The following is a 22,232-nucleotide window of genomic DNA, read 5'->3' as shown; positions in this document are numbered from 1 at the left end:
CCATTTCAACACACGGAGTATTAAAAAGATGTATATGTGTACTAAAAAATAATTTAATAAAATTAATAATTTTTACTGCTTCATCAAGAACATTCTTAAAAAAAAAAAAAAAAAGATTATTTATTTGCCAGAGAGGTAGAGAGAACCAGAGAACACAATCAAGTGGAATGGCAAAGGGAGAGGGAGAAGCAGGCTTCCCAACACCTGAGCCGAATGGGCAGACACTTAACCAACTGAGCCACCCAGGCACCCCCAACAAAAACATTCTTTTTTTTTTTTTAATTTTTATTTATTTATGATAGTCACACAGAGAGAGAGAGAGGCAGAGACACAGGCAGAAGGAGAAGCAGACTCCATGCACCGGGAGCCCGACGGGGGACCCGATCCAGGGTCTCCAGGATCGCGCCCTGGGCCAAAGGCAGGCGCCAAACCGCTGCGCCACCCAGGGATCCCTCAACAAAAACATTCTTAAATGAAACCGGCATTTGTTGTTTTTACTCCAAGTATGTCACAAACAGAACTATTACTACTACAATTTGATACCACTATCTTGATTTGTGCTAAGGCACTAACAGCTTTATCCACCACTGATCACTTTTACATCGTCAGTACAAGTATCACCAAAGTGAAAAAGGCAAATGACGTCTTAGTATTATTATGAAAATAGTTCTGACCTTGCAGATTCCCTTAAAGGGTCTTGGGGACCCCCAGAGATATGTAAATAACCCTTGAGAACCACTGATATAGGGAAAGGTACATGAGTATTCATACTACTACTCACTCAGTTGTTTAGTAAGTTTAGAAATTTTCAAAAAAAATCATTGAGGAGATAAAAAAAAAAAGAAACCATAAAGAATTCTCAACTCTCTTTTAAAAAGAGAAAACTCCTTCCCCAATATTAATGAATATTCAGGTGGTACAGCAATGTTCTTTGGAAAAACACAGAACAGTAGTGGAAATTAGCTGCCCAAGGAAGGCAACCCCTTGGGGTTTATTTCAAGAAGAATCCATGTAACAAAGAAACTATCAACAACAAATACAGGGCAGCCCCGATGGCCCAGAGGTTTGGCGCCGCCTTCAGCCCAGGGTATGATCCTGGAGACCCAGGATCTCCCACACAGCAGACTCCTGCTTCTCCCCTCTGCCTGTGTCTCTGCCTCTCTCTGTGTGTGTCTCTCATTAATAAATAAAATATTTAAAACAACAACAACAACAAATACAGATCAAGAGTCCCTGTTTTGCCCTAAATATATTTTGGAATTCAGAATTTCTTAGATTTTGGAAAGATAATATAATAGAGATTAGGACAATACCCTGTAGGCAAACACATCAATATTTCCACAACTTAAATATATGAATAATCATGGGATGCCTGGCTGGCTCAGTCAGTAGAGCATAACTCTTGATCTGAGATCAATACTCTTGATCTCAGAGTCATGAGTTTGAGCCCCCATATTGGGGGTAAAGCTTACTTAAATATATATAAAATATGAATACTCATACTAAGTAGAATAAATAATCATAAATAGCCTCACTTCAGTTCAGATTTTGCAATGAAGTATACCATGTTTTTCATTTTTTTAAAAGATTTATTTATGTATTCAGAAGAGACACAGAAAGAAAGAGGCAGAGACACAGGGAGAGGGAGAAGCAGGCTTCCCACAGGGAGCCCCATGTGGGACTCGATCCTGGATCCTGTGACCCGAAGGCAGATGCTCAACTGCTGAGCCACCCAGACGTCCCTATGTTTTTCATTTTTAAGTGCTTTTGCATTTTGAAATTACAGATAAACAACTGTGTACTCCTTGGGAATACACTACGCTCCTACTCAAAAAAATTCTAGCAGCCCATGCTAGTACCTATTTATGCGGCGAGGTTAGGTTGAGATTTTCAAGAGAATTGTATTTGTGATTCTACTGAAGTTGCATATTCCACTAAAAAATTGGGAAAACCACATTAACAGGAAAAGGTGGTTAGGAACAGGCAGAGTGCCAATATAAATCATTTTCATCAGTAGTCAGTGACCAGAGAAACCATGGGCTGGGAGACTCTAACACCAATGGTGCTGGAATGGAATTGTTATAATAAATCACAGGGAGTCGGTCAACTGGAGACCTTAGAGCTGCATATAACTCCCTAAGGCTGAAAACAGGCCATGAACAAGAGAAAGATTTAAAACTAAAACTAACCACCAACTTATACCTAAAATATGTAACAAATATATGTCAATCCCATTTAATACCATATATTAATTAAAAATCAGAATTTGGAGGCAAGTTATTGTATCCCTTAGCTGAAACACTGGCAAATTCCTGATACTACTTCTTAACTAGATTCTAATTTAATAATCCATGGCAAAGTGCTATACTAGAAATAGTGAACTCGAAGTCCAGGCAATCTCAGTTTTCATCAATTCTGCCACAAACTAGTTTATACGGCCTGAGTCAGACACCCAGCAAATGCAACATTAAATCAATAACCCTAACTTTTTTATGCCTCTAACTCCTCACTTGTAATAGAGAACATCAGATTAAAAGAATTATAAAGGTCTCTTTTACCTATAAGTTCTTTAATAAAAACCCAGATTTATTCATATGACTGGAGTTGGTCAGAATTTACTATGACTAGTTTTAAAGAAAGACAGGGTTCTTGATTGAAGACAAAAAAAAAAGTTTTCTAGCAAAAGTAACAGCATGTACACAAGTTTTATATTAAGAACAAATGACACAGTATAATCTTAACCTATAACATGTGTCCCCAAAGACCTTATCAACTCAAACAGCGTTAGTGGTGACCTTAAAAACTACCTAGTCTAAACTGTTCACTTTATGGGGGAAAAAAACTGAGAATTACATTATACGCCCAAGGTCATACTATCCGGCTGTGGCAATGCTAGGACTAAACCCAAATTTCCCTGGTTGACAGTTGAATGTTCACTATCTTTCTTATAACCCAAGGCCTCAAGAACTGTATAACTTCAGTGCTACCTGTAACATGGCAATCCCTTTAATCAACATATGTTCTTTTAGGGCATTAGGTCTACAATATCATGCAGATTCTAGACTAAAAAAGATCCAAAAATTTGGAGAAAATATCTGCAAATCATATTATCTAACAAGAAACTAGTATCCAAAATATACAGAGAACTCTTATAATTCAACAAAAAGATAAACAATTTTAATAATGGCAAAGGAGGGCAGTCCCGGTGGCACAGTGGTTTAGCGCCGCCTGCAGCCTAGGGTGTGATCTTGGGGACCCGGGATCGAGTCCGTCAGGCTCCCTGCATGGAGCCTGCTTCTCCCTCTGCCTGTGACTCTGCCTCTCTCTATGAATGAATGAATGAATGAATGAATGAATGAATGAATGAATAATAAATAAATAAATAAATAAATAAATGCAAAGGATTTACATAGGAATTTCTCCAAAGAAATATATACCAATGGCCAATAAGCACACGAAAAGATGCTCCATCATCATTAGTCATTAGGGCAGTGCAAATCAAAACCACCACGTGATACCACTTCATACCCACAAGTATAGCTATCATCAAAAAGGACAATACCAAAGGTTGTGAGGATGTGGAGAAATTGGAACCCACATACATTGCTGGTAGGAATGCAAAATGATGCAGACAGATGCTGTGAGAAAAATCTGGTAGTTACTCAAAAAGTTAAAGTTATCATCTAACCCAGCAATTCTATTCTAGGAATATCTGAAAATATATCTGAAAGCAATGAAAACTTGACGTAAACTTGTACAGCAATCTTTATTCATAATAGCCCCAAAGTGGAAACAACCCAAGTGTCTTTCAACCGATGAATAAGCAAAATGTGGTACATTCATACAATGGGATACTATTCAGCCCTAAAAATGAAGTACTGATACATGCTACAACACAGATGAACCTTGAAGACACTGTGGTAAGTGAAAGAAGCCAGACACAACAGTCTACATATTGTATGATTTCCATTTACACAAAATGTCCAGAATAGGCAAGTCCACAGAGAGAGACAGAAAATGGATTATGGTTGCTAGGAACTAGAGGTAAAAGAGAATGGAGAATCACTGCTAATGGTATGGAGGTTTTGTTTGGGGTAAACAAACAAACAAACAAAAGTCTGAAATTAAATAATGGTGATGCTTGTGAATTTTCTGGTATGTAAATCATATCAATATATATTTTTGTTCATTTTATTTTAAAGATTTATTTATTTATTTTAGAGAGAGAGTGCCAGAAAGCGGGGGGGGGGAGGGGGAGAGGACAGAGGGAGAGAGAATCTCAAGCAGACTGCCACTGAGCACACAGTCCCACACAAGGCTCAATCTTACAACCCTGAGATCATGATCTGAGCTGAAATCCCTGCTGATTTTAAAACACACACAGAGACACCAAAGTGAACTTCTCACTCATACCTTTTTGGGTAGAAAAATACCAATAGAAAGTCAATGCATCAAAGTCTGGATTCATTACTTACCGAACCAGGCATGTGCTATAAAGAATACAGAGAAAATACTCTGTTCTTATGATATTCATATTATAAGCCGACAAAAGTAAACAGATAATTACAACAATGTGGTAAGGGCACAAGTGTTCCAGAAAATGTACTACAACAAGAACAGAAGCACAGAAGGAGCGGATTTTTAATGAGTTACGAAAAGTTTCATAGATCTACATGAGATCTTAAGAAGGAACAGAACAGCACCTCTCTCCAGGCAGAAAAACTACTATGTATTGGTCCATGCTAAGCAACATAATGGCTTTTAGAGATGGGACAAATCCTGTGATCCAGGGGTCCTGCAATCGAGTTCCACATCAGGCTCCCCACAGGGAACCTGCTTCTAACCTCTGCCTGTATCTCTGCCTCTCTCTGAGACCATCATAAAGAAAAAAAAGAAATGGAACAAATCCTTTTTCTGAAGTGGAGCTTCATGGTAAAATTTAAGTTAATCTCAGAATGAGAAGAACATGATTATGTGTTTAAAAATAGGGGCAGTATTGAATCATGGGCAAAATACAATTGGAAACGCACATATTTAGCTCAGCACAGCAAGAGTAACACAGACTGCTGAAACAGCACTGACTGGCTGCAGGAGTTGGTACGACTTGGGTACTATTTTAATTTGTCTCTTCCAAAGAAATACTGCCTCCAGCATTGCAGTTGCTCCAGTTCTCTTCTGCATATGTAACATCTATGTGCCAGCTATCTATCTCCTCTCATTTCATCTTTACATCAAACCTGAGCTCAGTACTAATATCCCAATTTTAGCAAGGAACTCAATCAACTGCAGGAAGGTTAGTAACATTTTACAGTACTGTATCATGCATTCTGTTCACTGTCATCAATTTATTCTCTCCATCAATCCTTAAAACAAGCCTAAGAACTAGGTATTATTAGTACTTCTCATCTATACAGGAGAAAACTGAAATTCATGAAAGTTAAATTTGCCCAGAGTCACACTGGGAATAAAAGGCAGAACTGGGAATTAAATCTAGGTCTGCATGATCTCGTCCCCTTGATATACCACTTCATCTATCACTAATCATCATTCAGTCTAGTTCAATATGCTTCAATTTTTATATTCTGCATTTCCAGTAACTAGTCTCTTGCACAGCAGGTACAATATACATTTGCTGAAGACATTGTTCCTATGTGTTAGAGCTAAGGGAAAGCCAACCGTTGTTAGCTGGAGAAATCCTAGCCAAGAGAAAAACCCAACACAAGGTCATTTCTGAAAAACTCTTTTTAGGTTTTTCCAAAGAGTAGGAAGAGCCTCCAGTGCTAAAGCAGACTAGCCCCAGGGAGACATGCAAAGAAATCTTTTCATCAGGAATGGAAAGGCAAGTCTTACCAAGATCTGGTTACAGCAATGCAGAGATTATGCAGTATATACTGCAGCAAAATCAAGTGCTGACAGCTGAGCTAGATCAAGCCGCATGAAGCTGTTAAAAAAAAAAACAACAACAACTAGAAAACTAGAAGCACTTAAATCCTAAAAAATGCCTCTAAACATTAACTGCAGGAAACCAACACACGACTAAAGAGTGGGATTCAGCTGAAGCAGTTCAAGAGTTAAATACATAAAACAACTCACATGACAGCACAGCTCCTACTGGTAGATCACGCCTCCCACTCGGTTTACCTTTTTTTTCTACATAGAAAAGGTAAGCTGTTTTCTCAGTTCCCAGAGAATCCGATACCCTTCGAATGTTGTTTCTCAGCTCGCTAGATGGCTACAACAGGACACAGGAATGACACAGCAACATCCCCCTCTAACAGCAGGAAGGGAATCAGGGACTAGAAAAAGAAATGAGTATCTGGGAATGATCTTCCCGTTCCAAACACCACAGGCTTGTCCTACTTATATACAAGAGGTGACTATTATATGACACTCATCCCAAACCATGTTTTTTTCCTCTTTCAAACTGGGGTTAGCTAACCTTTTCAATTTAATTCCATGTAATTTTGCTCTCCTGTCTTTAAGACAAGTTGCTTCATGGATTTCCTATTTGTAAAATGGGACTAAATATACTAGATTCTAGACCCTACCTCTTGCATAGGAATGCTATTTGAAGAAAATGGTATTTAAGGTACTTGGAATAGTTAAAAGCATTACAATAGCCAGCATTTATTATATGTTTAGTTCGTGTTATTCTAAGTCCTTTGCATCAATTCATTTATTTCTCACTACACTAGGAGGCAGATACTAACCCCATTTTTCAGACAAGTAAACTGAGGCACAAAGAGGTAGAGTTCCTTTCCCAAGTTTACCCAAAAATCACATGTTAGAGCTGGAATTCAAACTCCAGACACATCAGTCAGCAAATGTAAGTGATGTTACTAAACTAACATAATTGTAATGTGTAATGAAAATTATGTTAGAATATTATAGCTCATGGCTTAAGGAAGCAAACACAATAACCTAGTTAAACATTCAATATCTGAATTCTACTTTGTCCTCACCACCATATACCTTCATCTGTATGTACTCTGAAGTTAGCATGCAACAGATAAACATGGTGTGGGACAGACTTTGGAGTCACACAGACCTAGTCATACATGTGACAATATGTTACTTAATAGCAGTATGGGCAAGTTACTTAACGATGTTTCAGTGTCCTCAAGTGTAGAACAGGGATAGCAGCCACACAGAATGATTTAAGGAAGGATTAAATGCGTTATAAAATCATCTGAGGAACGTAGCTGGCATATAGAAGTGCTAACCAAATGTCATTAGCTACTATTGTTAATATTTCACTCTGCCATTTTACCTATTTTCCATAAAAACGCACACTTAAAAAATTTGCTTCAAAGCTGTCACAACATTTGAAATAGGCATACGTATTGGATTTCACATTTCAGCATCTCCATTGTTCAATATTTTCTAGTAAATTTATTATCCATGTAACACTGCTGGGGATGTAAGCTTCTACCATTTTGATTTTTTTTTTAATTTGAGAGAAAAAGTGAGCGTGAGAGAGAGAGCAAGCTAGCACAAGCAGGGGGCAGGGGCAGAGGAAGCAGCAGACTCCCTGCTGAGCAAGGAGCCTAATGCGGGGCTCAATCCCGCATTAGGACCCCAGGATCATGACCCAAGCCAAAGGCAGATGCTTAAACAGACTGCGCCACCCAGGTGCCCTATTCTATATTTTGAAGATACAACTCCACTGTGTTACTTACATGTCAAACAACATACTACAAACTCTCATCTCTTAATATAAATTGTCACAAACTTGCCTCAATACAAATTATCACATTTCTGACTAATTGGTAAACTGAGAGTCACTGTGAATGGCTTTTTATCAAACACCTCAAATTAAAATGGTAGTATCGTCTCAGAAATTTACTTCACCTCATTTGACAAATCTGAAGGCCTAAGAATAAAGTGACTTGCACATGTAGCTAAATAATGACAAAAACTGAACCAGAACCTCCAGACTCACTTAGTCCAAAGCTCTTTATCACCTCTCTGGGCTGAATAATTCCATTTCCTGTACAGGAAGGTGATAAACATCTGAGAACAGAGAATGACTCAAATCTCTAAGGACAAAAAAGTTCTTGGGACACAAGGCTTCCATGACCATTTAACACAGCAAACAACAACAAAAATAGCATTACTCAATACTGTTTCCTTCTCAAAAAATCTTGTCATCTCAAAACTTTGCTCTACTACTATATCTGTATTAGCCTAACCCACATTTGCTCACGCCACTACTTCCCATCTATCTCAGCAACTTTCTGAAACTGTCTTGGCAAATTCAGGTCAAAATCCTAACAACAAACTCCAGGGAACTGTCACAGTACCGTGTTATTATGGCAAATACTCCTGAAAATAAGTGGGGCTTAGAAAATCTATTATACTGAGATTCTCAGTATAATTATTTTTGCTGTGATAGAATCTGATGTGGCTTTTTTTTCCCTCCAGAAACAGACTTCCGTGAAAATATTAAAATAAAAGAGAAGACATGAAAATTTTCTTGTTAAGGACACTTAACTAACATTCATTAAACTTTCCCAAATTTTCTGGAACATTTCAAATCTTACATGCATTTACCCAAAGATTTAGTTCATATCACTCTTTCCAAAAGTCTGCTCTAAAAAAGAAAAGTCTGCTTTTATGTAGTATAGTATTTAACCAGAGTCAAGAGCAGAAGTGGGCAATCCAATTTTACAAACAAGCCATAGCAGGATTAGGGAGAGAGGAAGAGAGAGAGAGAACAGGAAGACTAGCAAGTCAAATCAATTATTTACTTAAAAGTCCACAGGGTACAGAGCACTATGAGATGCACAGTGCCAACCTACTCCACCCCTTCTCTGCTAGTCAGTACAGGCCCCAAGACGAACACCAGAGTCCAACAACCAGCCAAGTTCCAGGTAAAATGGCCTTACTAGGCTCAATGGGGCCAAACACACATATTTTTAACTCCAAGCCAAAGAACAGAAGTTCAAGGAAGAAGATGATCAATAGTTTAAATATTGACAAGAGATTAAGGAAGACAAAGGCTTTGAAAATGACTGAATATATGGACACTAGGTCTTTTGAAAGGGCATTTACAGTCAAGTGTTAAGAGTCAGAAACAAGACAGGAAAGGGTGTTAAAGAATAAGGAGTATGAAAGGAAAGCCTGCATAGAGAATGCTGTTTTTAGATGTCTGAATAAAAGAAAAATATAGGGCAATAACTCTGATAGAAAGGCAGAGGGATTTCATTTATTTAGGATAGAAAAGACCTCAGTGTATTCCTAATCTCAAAGGAAGGACTCAATAAAGAGTGCATGGGATGCAATCTACAGATGCAGGACAGACAGGAATAAGTGTGAGGTACTAGACAAAGTGCATACTAGGGAATGGGATGGTGAAGAAAAGTGATCCATGAGGATCCTGAAAGTCACCAAACACAATGAAAACAGAGAAGCAGGGGATCCCTGGGTGGCGCAGCGGTTTGGCGCCTGCCTTTGGCCCAGGGCGCGATCCTGGAGACCCGGGATCGAATCCCACATCGGGCTCCCGGTGCATGGAGCCTGCTTCTCCCTCTGCCTGTGTCTCTGCCTCTCTCTCTCTCTCTCTCTGTGACTATCATAAATAAATTAATTAATTAAAAAAAAGAAAAGAAAAAGAAAACAGAGAAGCAAATGGTAGGGGCTCCGAAAAATCAGAAGCCATGCAAAAATGGCAAAAAATGGTCTAAAAGGGACAGTGTAGGCCTAGATATATTAACTGCTCCCCTGTCCAAAGAGTAACAAAGTACTCAACCATCAAAAATACAAATATAACAACATTCATTAGAGGAAAAAAACTTGTTTTCAGTTGTGTATTAGGAGATGGAAGAAATGTTGGGAGAAAAAAATGAAGAACCTAGGACTTTGCTCACATTTGTGCACAGGTACTACCAGACCCAATATAAGCAGCTGGTAAAGGAACAAGAGCAATGAGGCTGAGAGCGGTAGGGCTGAGGTTTACAATACTGAAAGAACACTGAAGAAATTATCAACAGCACACATGAAGAAAAGCTAAGAACTTTTAAAGTTGTGAATGATGAGGAGAATGAAGGCACATGCCCAAAAATAAGTGACAGTTACCAACGTCAGCTAGTGTCCAGCACCAACTACACCTTCAAGCAGAATGACCTTCACTCCCACTTTCCCAGAAGCTAGTCCCTAAAATTTCCTTAGATGTCATTTGCCAGACTAGCAATTTGTTGAGCTGCGTGTCACCAGTGTGTTTGTTTTATGAATTGGACATTTATTTTTATGAAGGATATGTTGAGAGCTCTACAAAAAGATGTGAGGGACATTATCCAAAAGATAAGTGTCCTGACTAGACACTAGGACTATCTGTCCCTGACTAGAACTAGGACTAGATCATATTTGGTCTTTGAAGCCCTCCGCCCCACTCCTGCACACAACAGACAGGATGGAAAAGGCTAGATACCAGTTAATACATGGGTAGCACTTTACTGATCTGAATTACCACTTAAGCAATTATCTCTTCCCCTCTCTTTATTCCTATTCTTATGACCTCTAATCCAAGGATAGAGTAGGAGAAAGAACATGGACTTTGTATCATGGTGATAGAGAACCCTAATTCTACTGCTCCCCCTCCCCAGGGACATTTCTTGAACCCTCCCCATGAGCTTCAGTCTCCCCACTCCCTAAAGTAGGAGTAACAATACCTATTTCATGAGCCAGTTTTAAATATTAAAGAGTTAGGAGACATCAGGTACCTGCTACATGGTAAACGCTAATGGAATGATAGATAATATGTTCTACCATACATGCTGCAATGACAAAAACTGGGAGACTATTTTAACTCTATCATGATAAATCAAACCATCCAAGGTGAACCAGCATATTACCACACGGTGTTGTTAATGTATACAGGACAAATTCCACTAAATGAAAAAATTCTAAAGTAACCAATGCATTCCAAAAATTCCTCCACACTTGATAATTCATCTAACCAACAATATTAATTAGGGTAACATTTCTAGAACTAATAATTTATTCAATGTATATATAATGGTTTGAAATGTACTATATGTATATTTTTTCCAAACTAGTGTTTCCAAAATAAAAGAAATCTTCTAACTTCCACTTCAATCCCAAGGCAATTTTAGAGACTCTCAACATATCTCAAGTAAATGGTGTTTTGGGGTGCCTGGGTGGCTCAGTTAAGCACCCAATTCTTGGTTTTGGCTCAGGCCACGATCTCAGGGTCATGAGATAGGGCCCCACATCTGGTTCCAAGCTCAGCTTAGAGTCTGCTTGAGATTCTCTCCCTCTCTCTGCTCGCACTCTCTAAAATAAAATCTTTAATAAATTAGTAAATGGTATCAAAAGTATGTGGATATGGAATAATATTTAGCAGAGAATTGAGGCAAAAAGGCTATCTCCTCTATCCCCTTCTCCAACTACCATTAATTAGTATCACAAATAGAGGGATCCCTGGGTGGTGCAGCAGTTTGGCGCCTGCCTTTGGCCCAGGGCACAATCCTGGAGACCCGGGATCAAATCCCACGTCGGGCTCCCGGTGCATGGAGCCTGCTTCTCCCTCTGCCTGTGTATCTGCCTCTCTCTCTCTGTGACTATCATAAATAAATTAAAAAAAAAAAAAAAAGCATCACAAATAGCCCCGTTTTACCAATCTCATAATCTTAGTTACCTTTCTTTCTCCACATCAACTCCTATCTCTTCCTTCTTCAAAACTTCTAATATATTCCTTTTTTTTTTTAACTCCCTAAATTCAGATCCTAATAGTATGCACACCTGAGCTTCTACAAAAACCCTTCACTGGCCTGCTTTCCAGTAATCTATATAACACCTCCTGATTAATCAGTCTAGAATACTACAGTTAGCCATGACTTACCTCTATAAACCTTCAGTGGTTCCTAAATGGTAGAAAGATCAAGTCCAAATTCCTTAGCATAATGTTCAAGACTGTTCATAATCCAAGCATTACGTCACTAATCTTATCTCCTCCTAGTCCATAATCTAAACTCTATTATTGGAGCAGACGAGCATTCCTCCCCCCCCCCCACCCCACCCGCCAGTTCCACAGAAAGTGGTTTATTGTTTTTAGAACAAAATAAGATGCTTTCAGAACTCGTTTGTAAAAAACTGTTAGAACTTGAAAAATTTTCTAAACATTATTTTGTCAGTTGACGAAGTAGGCACTTCAACACAGAAAACTTCCCACCTGCAACCGTGTGGAGCATAAGCTGTCCAGTTAGATATAGCTAGCGAATTGCTCAGAAGCAGGGCTTGGATTTGGGGCTGGAGTACTAAGTATCAGGTCTGATCTCCTTACCCTGATGCCTGCAGCGCTCCTTCTTCACCACCCACTCATGGCTCCTCAACACCCCATGCTTCACAATCCTGCATGGGACCCTATGCAGGAGACACAGCTCTCAGTGGATGGATAGAGCTGCTAAGCTAATTGAGGCAGGGAAAAATGGTGATCCTCCTTGAGTTAAGTGGCCTCGAACACCCCTTCTACAACAGAAGTCCCCATTTTTGGATACCCTCTCTGCTCCTCAGTGATATCCCCTGGGACCAGAGTAGTTGTTTAGTAGGAGAGTAGGAGGTGAGAGGCCCCACTCACTCACAGGCATCTTTGTGGTAGATGACTACCTGTTTAGGTGTGTTTATTTGTTAGGTGTTGCCTATGGGGCAGGCAGGGGGCCAAGCCACTTTTGAAGCAACACAGGCCAGGATCAGCTCATGAGAGCCTGACACTATCCAAGGAGAGCCAGAGGCCCCACGCACGGTGTTACCACTTCAGATCCTAGTCTGGCTGTGGGGTCGGCATGCCTGGTATATAGACCAAGTGGAGGCTCCCAGCAACTACAGATGTCTGAGGCAGGAAGACAAGGCTGCCAACTCGTGGAAGCCCCAACAATGATCCTCAAGGGTGGAGCAGACAAGTATTCTTAAGCCCAATCAATAATACAAGTTTATTCGAATCTCAGTATCTTTGTTCTTTTGCTGCTCTGGCCTGGAAAACCATCCCTTCCTTCCTGTCTATTCACATCCTATCCATTCATCATTGTAAAACTCTAGTCTACCTGCCTCCATGAAGATCTCACAGATCACTTTAGCCCACACTAACATCAGTATCTGACATAATTTAGTAGCATAACAGACCTCCTAGAGTAACTACCACTGTACCACAGATTCAGTGGCATTTTCCATAAGGTTAAATTATTCAATATAAAGATCTTCATCTAAGATGATACCCTTTCATATCTGTTTTTAAATGTTCCATCTTTTCTGAAACAGTGGTATTAGATGAAAAGTTTTTTTTTTCATTTTTGTGTCCTTACTTGGGAAAAAAAAAGTTATTTTGAAATATGAATAGTTTATCAAATCCAAGATATCAAATCCAAGCCCCAGAAATCACCAGTCAGTATCACCCCTTTTGGCATTTACATATTGTCCAATATTGCCATGGAACCATTTCAAAAACCAGGTACATCAGAATGTTAAATTCCTTGGAACAAGGGCTAAATATGGCACTTCTCTTGTCTTTTTGCTTTGTCTACATTAATTAACCCTGGATTAAATATATAACAGATAGTATAAATTGAATAGAATTGACTAAATTATTGGCTTTCAAATTTGATGCGAAACTGACCAAATACGCAAATGAAGCCAGTGTTCCTTGTTCCTCTCCACCTCTCCTCCCTAAAGATTCTCTGCTGTCTCCTTGACTGTACCCAATTAATGAACAGCCACCTACTTCTATTTCTGCCTTAATCCCACTCCTCTTGCCTTTTATTATCTGAAATTTTATCCCTCCATTGCTTTATTATTTCTCCCTGCTCCATTAACTGCCTCACTACCAAGCCATCTGTTTTTTTATCATACTTCTTTATGATCCTGATAAGTCTCTTTCAAATCACCATGGGATCTAGTTTTAAAACAAGTCTAACATAATCACCAGTCCTCGAGTTCCTACCAAAAAAAAAAAAAAAAAAAAAATTTAAGCATATGTTGGAATGTATCTAATTTTATCAAATTATATTAAGAATATCTCATACTGTACACCAGCACAGCTGTAGCAGAAAACATAAAAACTGGTATTCCTGGGGTGTCTGGGTGGCTCAGTCAGTTGAGAGCCAACTCTTGGTTTCAGCTCAGATCAAGGTCTCAGGAATCCTGGGATCAAGCCCTGCCTCAGGTTCCGTGCACTCCAAGAGGAGTCCGCTTAAAGATACCCTCCCTCTGCCTCCCGCCCCCTCCCAAATAAATCAAATAAATAACTAAATCTTAAAAAAAAAAAAAAAAAGCCAACTGGTATTCCTGATAAAAGCCTACTAGCCACCACTACATGTTACACAAACAGCCTAAACCACCTCTGTAGTATGTATCATATTCAATCAGCTTTTGTATTTCTGGAACATGTTGTCTTCCATTTTAAAGATCTTTAATACATATTAAATCTATCAATATTCAAAAATGACATTCTTCCTACCCTAGGGAACATAAGCCAGTGTTGACCTCCCTTACTCAGGGAAGAATGATCTTAAATGCACACAGTTCATAAAGTCATCATGTGCTCATCGTAATGTTCAGTAGCAAGCTCTAGAGTCAAATCCTAGCTTGGCATTCACTGGCGGTGTTGACTTTAGGCATACTGATCTCCTATCTTAAGGATTTTTCTTCTATTAATGGGGATAATAATAGTATCTACTCCAAGGGATTGCTGAGAGGAAGATTAAATAAAGATATAAAAAGAACTGAAATACAGCAGCTGGCACATAGTCAATAACATTAGGTTTTATTATTTGTCCTCAATGACTAAGAATCTGTAGAAAATTTTCAATTCTAATTCTGCTTATTCACTGATACTATATACAAATCACCAAGATAGCCTAAATAAGATAAATACCCCCAGGTAATTATGAAGACACACATTTGTGATAAAGCTGTTGCAGGGTTTTAAAGAGCCAAAAATTAACTACATTTATCTTGCTTAGCATTTAACTTAACCAGTTAACTTGAAACTGGATAAAACCAGGGATTTCTTTACTTTTAGAAACAGGATATACTGTCAGACCCAGGTGGATGGTACCATTTTCCTATCTGAACTCTTGGGCCTCCACAGAAAGCCCACACGCATAATGCCTGGGTAAGTGGGTCAGGAAAATACATTTCACCTCTTAATTATAATGAGTTCAAATCTGTTCCTATATATATTTGCCTCTCCAGATTAAAAATGTTCTTTTCCTTTTTAAAAAACTGTCTCTTAAAGGCTATAAATAAGATTGATATTAATACAAAATAATACTTCCATGACAGAGAATTTCAACTCCATCAAGAATACAAGTTAAACAAGTTATATTCAAGCAATGATTTTTATTTATAGAGGCTCAAAATAAGTGTTGTTATTCGAGTCAAGAAGCAAGACTCTCTTTCTAGCAATGCCACCAAGGCTCAAAACCTTTTGGGTTTTGTGTGTGTGTGTGTGTGTGTGTGTGTGTTTTTGTTTTTAAGATTTTTATTTATTTATTTATTCGTGAAAGACACAGAGAGAGAGAGGCAGAGACACAGGCAGAGGGAGAAGCAGGCTCCATGCAGGGAGCCTGATGTGGGACTCGATCCCGGGACTCCAGGATCACGCCCTGGGCCAAAGGCAGGCGCTAAACCGCTGAGCCACCCAGGGATTCCCTCAAAAACTTTTTGAAACTCTATTTGTAGGTTCCCAAAGACGAGCCTTACACACAAAATTCCTAGTCTCCACCTTAGAATTATCTCATTTGTGACCAAAAACCATACTGATTACTCAATTCATTCACCAGATTTATCTCCAAAAGTTAAATATAACTCCCCCAAAATGAAGACTTACCAGGATTAAGAATGTGCAATATGCTCTAAAGGCAAATTCAAAAGAAGTACAGCAAACATTCTACAGTTTGGAAATCTCATTAAAATAAATATATAATTATTTCCCATTTTGGAAACTTCTGATACTTGTTATTAAAAAGCAGTCACGGGGCACATGGGTGGCTCAGCCGATTAAACATCTGCCTTTGGCTGGGGTCGTGATCTCACAGTCCTGGGGTGGAGCACCATGTCAGGCTCTCTGCTCAGTGGGGAGTCTGCTTCTCCCTCTTTCTCCTTCTGTTCTCTCTCTCTCAAATAAATAAATAATATCTTTATTTAAAAAAAAAAAAAAGGCAGTCACATTACCCTATGGATACTCCTCAGAGATGACCATAAAACCACAGTTAAGCAAAAGTGGAAGTCTGAAATATCATACCAGATCTATGTAAAAGCAGCAAAATGATACTGTGGATAATAACCGAAGTTGTTTAATTTGAACAATTAAACTAACGTACTTCTGCCTCTGAAGGAACAGTGTTTAATACAGTTATTTATATCCATTCTTCTTGAAAATTTACATTTGGTTCACACTGGTTTGGGTAAACTGGAATTCTTCAAAAGAAGGAACTTTCAAGTTGTCTTTTGTTCTTTTGTTGGTTGCTTAAAGAGATGGATTTAGGCTAAGACAGGAAATTATCCCAGCTTAGCTCACCTAAACCTAACACATCCTGCTCTAAGTACCTGCACTGTAACCTATTTAGCACATACTTCAAAATTTGTTAACATCCTTCTCCTAAAGGAAAAAAAAAAAATCTGGCACAGAAGTAATTTATGCCAAGATTTCAGCAGCTGTTATTCAAAATTTTTTTTAAATTCCAAATCTAACCCTTGACAGCTTTGTGGCACTGGACAAGATACACAGCTTGTCTATACCCCAGTTCTTAATCTGTGAAATGGGACTAAAATAATAAACAATGTATCTATTTCATGGGTGTGGTGACAATTAAATGAGATTATGTGCTTGACACATGGCAGGCACTCAATAAATATTTGTTAAATGAGCGAGTAAATGAAATAATGAACACAAAATGCTTAAAATAGTACCTGACAAATATTATAACAAATGTTGTAAAATTACTTGAGGTCTTTACCTAGAATAAGCAAAAGTAAATGGCTAACAATATTAATATCACTATCCCAAAATTCTATAACCAGATTTAATATTTTTCAATGATTTTCATATAAATTTCAAAAATTTTAATGGTTTGAAGTATTCTCACATATTACCTTACCAATAGTCTCAATTTCCAGTTGTAGGGTCTCTCTTTAAGTGATGAAGAGCTGGCTAGAACATCCAAAAATTCTCTCTCCCTTGTACCAATTACAACCACATAGCCAACATATGAGCTAAGGATGAGTCATTCAAGAAAAGGAAATTAATAGGGGCCTGTGGGTGTCTCAGTGGTTGAGCGTCTGCCTTTGGCTCAGGTCATGATTCTGGGGTCCTGGGATCGAGTCCCACATTGGGCTCCCTGCAGAGAGCCTGCTTCTCCCTCTGCCTGTGTCTCTGCCTCTATCTCTCACGAATAAATAAATAAAATATTTTTAAAAAGAAAAGGAAATTAGTCAATGACTAATTTACTTAGCTTCATCAGAAATCATTAAATTAAAATTAAGCTTTTAAAAATTCTTGAGTTTCTTCCAGTCTGCCCATTATACAAAGACGTTATCTGATTTTAGACTAAATCGCATGAATTTTAAAATAAAAACAGTTGCTCACTTCGGCAGCACATAAAATAAAAACAGGAAATTTTTCTTCTATTCTTTGGGTAAACAAAAATGTAAAACTGAAATAATGACTGAATTTACTATGTACCAGGTATTATGACCTAAATGTTTCTGTACAGTAAATCATTTAATCCTCACAATCACTCTTCCATCAATAAGATGGAAAAATTGAAGCTACAGAACTGGAACTGTATAGTTTTAACCAACCTTATAAGGTAAAGTGATATTTAACCAAGTTAGCCAAAAAATGAGAATATGACACAAATAAACAATTGTCAAAGAATCAGAATAAATCACATTTAATAAAAGTTTACTTGAATAAAACTGAGTGATTCAGAAACATACTCTCAAGATCTCCCAATGCCTAGAAGCCCATGTTATGAACAATTCTTTTGTGAATGTGTAACGTGTAGGAGACTGGGATGAGGACATATTAATAACTTTGTAATCCATTCTGAAAGTCACTTTTTATAATGAATTCCCCATAGTTTATCATTTGTCTCACATTTTAAAAGAAAATTTCATTATTGAAGTCCAGTGCTCGTCTGAAATATAAATGCATTCTATTTATACTTTTTATTTTGACCTAGTTGAGATAAAAAGGGCAAAAAGCTAATAGGCTACTTTCATAAAGTTGTTAAAAGGAAAAATAAAGATTAGGAGCAATTATGAACAAAATTACTCCAATGTCTCTCGGAAACTTCCTTAAGTATAATTCCTTTATTTCCATAAAAGCAATTACTAAATCACCCAACAATCTTCTAATATAATCCCGTCAGAAAAGTAAAAATGGGGCACCTGGCTGACTCAGTCATGCAAGAGCATGCAACTCTTTTTTTTTTTTTTTTTTTTGAAGATTTTATTTATTTATTCACGACAGACATAGAGAGAAAGAAAGGCAGACACAGGCAGAGGGAGAAGCAGGCTCCATGCAGGGAGCCCGACATAGGACTCGATCCCGGGACTCCAGGATCACGCCCTGGGCCAAAAGCAGGTGTTAAACTGCTGAGCCACCCAGGGATCCCCCAACAGCATGCAATTCTTGATGCCCTGGTCATGAGTTTGAGGCCCATGTTAGGTGCAGTTTACTTAAAAAAACTATTTTTAATTTTAAAAAAGTCAAAATTATCATTGTTTTAAAATACATATTAGGCACCTCTTAAAAAAGGTTTTACATTTATCACTCAATTGTGCCATTTGTATATTAAGTTAAATCATCCCAGTTACAACGAATTTAAATCTGCATTTAAATTGGCTTAAATATATACATTAAAGTAAATATATACGACACTAGTACATATGTTCTTCTGCCTTTAATAAAAAAGGAAGAATCAATACTGAGAGAGCTCACTGGCAAGTCAGAGAAAGTAGTGTTAATTGGCTTGGAATTTTCATTGTTGACATCAAAATAAAATGTTATTCAACAAAATAGTTCAAATCATGTATCACCTAGTCTCTCATTTCAGTTAATAACTCCAATCTGAGACCATTAGACAAGCACTGAATAAGCACCTAAGAAAGAACTGTGCATAGTTAGTTCTTTGCCAGTAACAAATTCCAAAGGAGTATCTGTTTTGTGGTACCAGGACTGGACTCCTGTACCTTCACACCCTGATAATTGTTGTATCACCTGAAGCAGCTGGGGCACTCCCAACCTTTGGATCAGAGAAAACACCAAGCAGAATTCTAATAAAAAGAGTCCATGTTAATAAGCCTAAGAAATTAAAATTGCGGGGATCCCTGGGTGGCTCAGCGGTTTGGCGCCTGCCTTTGGCCCAGGGCGCGATCCTGGAGTCCCGGGATCGAGTCCCACGTCGGGCTCCCGGCATGGAGCCTGCTTCTCCCTCTGTGTCTCTGCCTCTCTCTCTCTCTCTCCCTCTCTCTGAGTCTATCATAAATAAATAAATAAATAAATATTTAAAAAAAAGAAATTAAAATTGCTACCTATACATAAGTAGCATTATGATTAATCATCAAAAATTCTACTAACGGCCTACTATGTGCAAAGCTCAGTGAAAGGGATTGAGGGGAGTTATCAGCTAAAACAACTTAGCTTCTGATGAAGAGGCTTCTGATCAAATTAGGTAAAGATATAAACTAGTGTAATTAACCAAGAATATAAGGGGTGCTGGCAAAAAAAAAAAAAAAAAAAAAGCTTTTGATCCAATGAGGTAGATAAGATACATGCTAGTGTGACTTGCCAAGAACATGAGGAGTATCAGCAATAAATGTCAAAATTTTAGAGAAGAAAGATTTACTACTGCAAAGTCAGCACAGACTTCATAGAGGGGAATTGAGCCGAGCCTTGGAAGACGGAAAAGTTTAAACAGTGTAAGAGAAGAAAAAGACAAAAGATACCAGGAACAAAGGAGCCGAATTGGGAATGTGGTCATTAAATATTTATTAAATACTTACTACATGTCAGTCATTGTGTCAGATACTAGGTAAACAAAATAGATGAGTTCCCCACTCTTGTAAAGTCTAGTGGGGAAGGCAGATAATAATCATGCAAGCAGATATATCATTACAAGTTGTAATAGGTGCTATGCAGGGAGGCAACAGATGCCAGAAACAGGGAATAACGGAAAAGGATCAGCAATATAAGATGAGGAGGGAAAGTATCTCTGATACACATGCTGAGGCTTGAAGGAGGCAGCCAGGCAAGGACAGGGGAAAGCGCATTCAAGGAAGAGAGCCACACGTGAAAAGGCCCTGTGGTAGGAAACAGCTTAAGGATAAATAAGAAGCTGGTATGACTAAAGCATAATGGACAACAAGCTTGGTATAAGGTGAAGCTGGAAAGTAGGTGGGGCCAAGCTTTAGAAGACATCATAGGCCATGATAAAGAGTTTGAATTTGGATTTTATTCCAAGCCCTAAACAAAATCTTTTAAAGTTTTTGCATACTCACAAACATACTGTTGAATAAACAGAACCAGACCCAAAAAAATATCTGCTGTATGATTCCATTTTTACAAAAAAAACAAAACAAGAAAAATTAACACCTGCTTTTAGAAATCATCCCAGGGAGGTGGGGAAGGGAGGCAGGAACTGGAAAGTAACTCGGTGGGGGGCTTCTGAGCATGAGTAATATTGTTTCTTGATCTACGTACTGGTTCCACAGATATATTCAGTTTGTGGGAAAAAAAATGATCAAACTGTACTCTTAATATATTATATATATATAATACTTCAATAAAAAGATGTAATTTTTAAAAATTCAATTTTTAATAACATTTTTAAAAGATTACTCTGTACAGATAAAATGGAAATAGAACAGCACACCCAAACGTGTCCTAATTGACAGATTAACTTAATGGAAACTTTTAGATACATGGACAATAGGGGAAGGGGTAAGTCAAATAGCCAGTGAATATACCATGTACCATGTTCCTAAAGAATGCAAAATCTAGGAAGAGAGTTTTGCAATAAAGAATGAACTATAAATGAATCTCTAGAAATTAAGAAGTCTAAAAGATTTGTAATGCTTGTTAGGTTTCGGCTTATATTTTAATATGGTATTTCCAAGCTCTTCCCTTGCTCCCCCAGCCCTAATATAGAGAGTGTGATGAAACTGATCCCAAACTTGAGCACCAATCACATCTGAGCTCAAATCAACCGTCTCTGCCCCTCACTGGCTCTGGGAGTAACTGCTCTGAGCTCAGCTTCCTCATGTATAAAGAGGATAATAACTACTGCACAGAGTTATTATTTTTCTCCCTATCATCACCCAAAATGTTGAGTTGGTACACCAGTATTTCAATTTAATTATTATTTCCTAATGATATATGAAAGGCCCATGGCTGATGAGTTTCCATTCTCAAGACTGACAGATGGGAGAGAAGACATATGGGAGAGAAGACATATAAAACAGTCAACATGTAGAAACAGAATGTATAATGAGAAATGAAGAGTAAGAGATACAAATGGGGCTGCTTCCAGGGGCATTTGGGTGGCTCAGTGGTTTTAGGCATCCAACTCTTCATTTAGGCTCAGGTCATGACCTCAGGGGTCCTGAGATTAAGCCATACGACTAGCAGAGGAGCCGCCTGAGACTTTCTCTCCCCCCTTTCCCTCTGCCCTCTCACCCCCACTCACACTCACTCGCTCTCTAAATAAAATCTTTAAAAAAATAACACAAGACTGGTCTAGAAGTGGCAACAGAGCTTTCAAACTTTTTCAAAGACAGACTTGAGCTATAGCAGATTGGGACAGGTTCAGTGACCTAAGAAATTATAAGAAGGAGGGGCACCTGGGTGGCTCAGTTGGTTAAGCATCTGACTCTATTTTGGCTCAGGTCATGATCTCGGGGTGGTGAGATTTACTCCCATGTAGGGCTCAGCACAGAGTCTTGCTTTTCTCCCTTTACCCACCCCCAATCTCTCTCTCTCCCCCTCTCAAATGAATAAATAATTCTAAATAAATAAATAGATAAATAGATAAATAAATAATTCTTTAAAAGAAATTATGAGAAGGAAACAATAATCTTACGTCTTCTGAGAAAGAGACAATTTCTACCTGATGTATTGCCTTTGTAGGATATTAGCTAAAACAAGTTAGAGATAAGCATTAAGGATATTCTGTCCCAGGTGGAAGGGCAAGGCCTTTAGTTATTTTACAGCA

General features: G+C 38.2%; 1 protein-coding gene and 1 non-coding gene across 4 annotated transcripts in view; both read right to left on the bottom strand.

Annotated features, from left to right (window-relative positions):
* The window catches only part of LUZP1 (leucine zipper protein 1), a 90,202-nt gene that overhangs the window by 64,268 nt on the left and 3,702 nt on the right, over nucleotides 1–22,232 (bottom strand). Inside the window, exon 1 of one of the 3 annotated variants that reach the window (XM_041765223.1) lies at nucleotides 6,094–6,540. The exons of the other annotated variants lie outside the window; for them this stretch is intronic. The gene's annotated coding sequence lies outside the window, so the exon portion shown is untranslated. Of the gene's footprint in view, nucleotides 1–6,093; nucleotides 6,541–22,232 lie in introns of those variants that run through there. 3 annotated transcript variants of the gene reach the window in all.
* LOC121498379 lies at nucleotides 12,845–12,922 on the bottom strand. Its single transcript, XR_005989758.1, has one exon.

This window comes from Vulpes lagopus, chromosome 8, assembly GCF_018345385.1.
Source record: "Vulpes lagopus strain Blue_001 chromosome 8, ASM1834538v1, whole genome shotgun sequence".
NCBI classification, from domain to species: domain Eukaryota; kingdom Metazoa; phylum Chordata; class Mammalia; order Carnivora; family Canidae; genus Vulpes; species Vulpes lagopus.
This window is presented reverse-complemented; position numbering and strand designations above follow the sequence as displayed.